Source organism: Oryctolagus cuniculus, chromosome 13 (assembly GCF_964237555.1).
Source record: "Oryctolagus cuniculus chromosome 13, mOryCun1.1, whole genome shotgun sequence".
NCBI classification, from domain to species: domain Eukaryota; kingdom Metazoa; phylum Chordata; class Mammalia; order Lagomorpha; family Leporidae; genus Oryctolagus; species Oryctolagus cuniculus.
Window position 1 is genome coordinate 94,445,234 of NC_091444.1, and position 4,665 is coordinate 94,449,898.

Here is a 4,665-nt window from a genome sequence, read left to right on the forward strand (position 1 = left end):
CTGGAGTGCTTTGTTAAAAAAGATAGTTTTGAGAATGTGAACATAATGCATTTCCAAATTTATTCCTAGACCTATTAGAACAATAGGACACAAGGTTTTAGAATTGCCTCTAATCATCTGTGTTGGCAGAAGCTGGAGAAACATAATGATACAGGACAGCAATCATCTGCCTTTCCAGAAATGTGGATAGAATCTGGGAGAAGGCTTTATTGAGCAGAATACAAGTCTGTGATAATTTAGAGGCAGCAATTCTCATGGCATGTAACGCTTTAATCCTGAAACTTTATGATTGATCTGGAAGAAGCTCATTCAGCATTAGAAAAAGCACCATCCAGGAGTATCTGCTCTCAGAAGCCATTCTATTGTGAATGACAACTAGTTTTTAAAGTGGAACAATTTTCCTGATCCTGAATTATTATCTAATAGCTGTAAATGTGTTTAATAAATTTTACGACCAAGGCTACCTGGGCATGAAAGGCAAACAGTTGCAGGGAACGATTGGAAGATCTCTCCAGTTATAAAATCATCTTCTCTAACTCCCTGCTTTAAGAGATTTGTTTAAATCAAGTCTTAAGATTTCCACTGAAATATAAGCTCCTTACTGGGCATCCAGCTTTTCTGTGTGGGCAGCTCACCACTGTACCCCAAGCATGGGGGAGAGTGCTCTCAGCGCCTAGGAGCTGTCCATTTATTATTTACTGACCAAATTGTTTTCTGTTTCTGGAAGCTCCTAGTTCAATGATCAATCTGCCACTTAGAAGGCACACTTTATTGAGCATTATAACTTAGCATCTCAGCACCTCCAAGATTAAAGGGAATGTACTTGAGAAGGAAGGCGGCTGCAGGAACTGAAGTGTCCGTGTTTGTTCCTGAGAAGGGCAAACGGAGAAGTGCACACTTTTTAACGTTTCTTACTCTCTCACATCCTTTAGAGCTGTTATGACTATAATAGTCAATCCAACTGCAGTTCAAAAGTCATATTGAAATACTGTTATCCACCTCACATTGCTTCACGAAGTTATTTAGTTAAAACATGTACAAATAATACTCAATATCCTTTTGTGACTCTGAATTTACTGCATTATTTTCTGAATTGACTACAGAGAATGGAGGCCATCCATGGTCTTCTTACCCACACCTAAAAAATCTCTAGGCGTCACACCACCAGAATGAGTTTTTGTTTTAAATGATTTATTTATATATTTGATAGAGTGACAGTAGAGAGAGGAAGAGACACAGCATCTTCCATTTCTCCCACGTAGGTTCTGGGACCCAAAAACTTGGGCTGTCTTGCATTGATTTCCCAGGCCATAATCAGTGTGCTGGATTGGAAGAGGAGAAGCCGGGGCATGAACAGGTACCCATATGGGATGCAGACACCACAGGCAGAGCCTTAATCTGCTATGCCAACAGCTCCGGCCCCAGAATGAGTTTTTTTTTTTTTTTTTATATATACTTATTTATTTATTTGAAAGGCAGAGTTAAAGAGAGGCACAGGCAAAAAAAAAAAAAAAAAAAAAAAAAAAAAAAAAGAGAGAGAGAGAGAGAGGTCTTCCATCTGCTGGTTCGCTCACGAGATGGCCGCAAGGCTGGAGCTGCACCAATGCAAAGCCAGGAACCAGACCATCTTCTACTGATCCCAAGCCATAGCTGAGCGCTGGATCAGAAGTGGAGCAGCCGGACCTGAACCAGTGCCTTTGTGGGATACTGGCACTGCAGGAGGTGGTTTTACCTGCTAAGCCACAGCACTGGCCCCCAGAATGAGTGTTTCATGTGATCATGACAATGATAAATTCATCTGCTTCTGCATGATGACTGAGACCTTTACCTAAACAGTTTTCATGGTTTTTTTCAGAGTACTATCTGTGAGTTATAGTGAACTGAGTTCCTGGATAGAAAGATCTTTGGAAAGAGATTTAATATCTCCCTCACTTCTCTATAGTATCCACAAACAAAACTGCTATGAGAAAATTAAAAAGTTGGCCGGCGCCGTGGCTCACTAGGCTAATCCTCCGCCTTGCGGTGCCAGCACACCGGGTTCTAGTCCCGGTTGGGGCACCAGATTCTGTCCCGGTTGCCCCTCTTCCAGGCCAGCTCTCTGCTGTGTCCAGGGAGTGCAGTGGAGGATGGCCCAAGTGCTTGGGCCCTGCACCCCATGGGAGACCAGGATAAGTACCTGGCTCCTGCCATCGGATCAGCGCGGTGCGCTGGCCATGGCGGCCATTGGAGGGTGAACCAACGGCAAAAGGAAGACCTTTCTCTCTGTCTCTCTCTCACTGTCTACTCTGCCTGTCAAAAAAAAAAAAAATTAAAAAGCAAAGAATCAAAGACAAAATACACTCATGTTGGATGCATGAACAACTAGGAAATTCAACATTCAGTTTTATAGATGACAAGATAGTTGCAAATCATTTAGACCCAAGAAGTGGATTTCCCAAGACAGGCAAATCATGGAGCATGAGGTTGAGACAAAATTGGAACTGCATTGTTGAAAAGCACCAAAAGGCTGTTTCCGGAAGCCGGCTGCCGCCCTAGCTGTGTAGCCAGTACTGGTGACTGGAGACTTGGAAACGCGCCCTCTTGCGGTTCCTGGCTTTTGGGCTTCACCTGGAGCGCCGAGCAAAGAAAATGGCTCTGCTGTGCTACAACCGGGGCTGTGGCCAGCGCTTCGATCCTGGATCCTGAGAATAACTCTGATGATGACTGCAAATACCAGCCAGGTGTTCTAGTCTTTCATGATGCATTAAAGGGTTGGTCTTGCTGTAAGAGAAGAACAACTGATTTTTCTGATTTCTTAAGCATTGTAGGCTGTACAAAAGGTAGGCATAATAATGAGAAGCTGCCTGAACCAGTCAAGCCTGAACTGAAGACCATAGAAAAGAAAGAACTAGATCTTCTGTATATAAAGAGAATCGAAAATGAATCTTGATGTGAATGGAAGGGGAGAGGGAGTGGGAAAGGGGAGGGTTGCGGGTGGGAGGGACGTTATGGGGGGTAAGCCATTGTAATCCATAAGCTGTACTTTGGAAATTTATATTCATTAAATAAAAGTTTAAAAAAAAGAAAAAAAAAAGAAAGAACTATCTGAATTGAAACCCAAATTTCAGGAGCACGTCATTCAAGCCCCTAAACCAGTAGAAACAATAAAAAGGACAAGTCCAGATGAACCAATGACAAATTTGGAATTAAAAATACCTGCCTCCCTAAAACAAGCACTTGATAAACTTAAACTATCATCAGGGATTGAAGAGAGAAGAAAGAAGAAGACAATGATGAAATTAAGATTGGAACCTCATGTGAAAATGGAGGGCGTTCAAAGACATACCAGGGTCAAGAGAGTCTAGAAGAAGTCTGTGTATCTCATTCTGGAGTACCTATTTTTCATGAAGGGATGAAATATTGGAGCTGTTGCAGAAGAAAAACCTCTGACTTTAATACATTCTTAGCCCAGGAGGGCTGTACGACAGGAAAACACTTGTGGGCTAAAAAGGATGATGGTAAAAAAGTTGTTCCATGTAGACACGACTGGCATCAGACTGGAGGTGAAGTCACCATTTCAGTATATGCTAAAAATTCACTTCCAGAACTTAGTCGAGTAGAAGCAAAGAGTGCATTGTTAAATGTTCACATTGTATTTGAAAGAGAAAAGGAATTTCATCAAAATGTGAAATTATGGGGTGTGATTGATGTAAAACAAAGTTATGTAACTATGGATGCAACAAAGATTGAAATCACCATGAGAAAAGCTGAACCTATGCAGTGGACGAGCCTTGAACTGCCTGTGACCAAAAAGCCTGAAAAGCAGAAAGATATTTCAGAGTGAATGAGGGGTTGGGGACAAACCTATTGCCTGTTTCAGAATTCTTACTGTGGTGAGGTGGTGGCTTGCTGCTGTAATCTGTTGTTGTTGTATCTTGGCTTTTCAGGGTCAGCGTTAGGTTCTTAAAAGCCAAAGTCAGTCTGTCTTTTTGTGCCTCCCATCTTCCTTTCCAGTTACATAAGACTGATTATTCATTTCTCATACTGATAGAACTGTAGTTGGGTCCTATACTTGAAGCTAGAGTATAGATCATAAACATATTTGCAGTATTTCTTTGTGTAATATTTCAGTAAGCTGAGAAGTATAATGAACTTTGCTCATTTCTGTTGTCCCATAATTAGTAAAGCAAGACAAAATGTCAAAATTTTAATTCATTTTTTCCATAGATTTCTGTTCCTATAATACTTGAATATCTTTACAGAAGAGATAAGGCTGGCATTGTTTTTCCTTGTGATAGTTACTTTTTCTAAGAGGATTAATCCTGAGGAAGTGCAGTAATTAAAGGGAAATATAAGCATTGATTGACAAATTGGAACTTGTTTACAGTTAATAGAACTGAAAAATTACATCAGTACATATATTACTTGTTAAGAGTATGGGAAATATAATTAAGATTATAGAGTTATCAATTTCGCTAAAATTCTCTTATTTTATGATAAAATAATGTTAAAAATGTTTTTCCTGATTATTCAAAAGGGTTTTGTATAGTGTTATCACTAAATTTACTTGATTTATAGCCTATACTCTCTCTTAAAACCTCTAATTAGTTATATGTAAGAAGAAATTAAATATTTGGTCTCCCTGATGGAAAACTATATCTGTACAATTGTGGACTCAAAAGGTTG

At 40.1% G+C, this 4,665-nt stretch overlaps 1 pseudogene; it reads left to right on the forward strand.

Moving 5' to 3' along the window:
- The first annotated feature begins 2,510 nt into the window (after positions 1-2,510).
- LOC100342489 (cysteine and histidine-rich domain-containing protein 1-like) lies at positions 2,511-3,887 on the forward strand (annotated as a pseudogene).
- Positions 3,888-4,665: the final 778 nt, after the last annotated feature.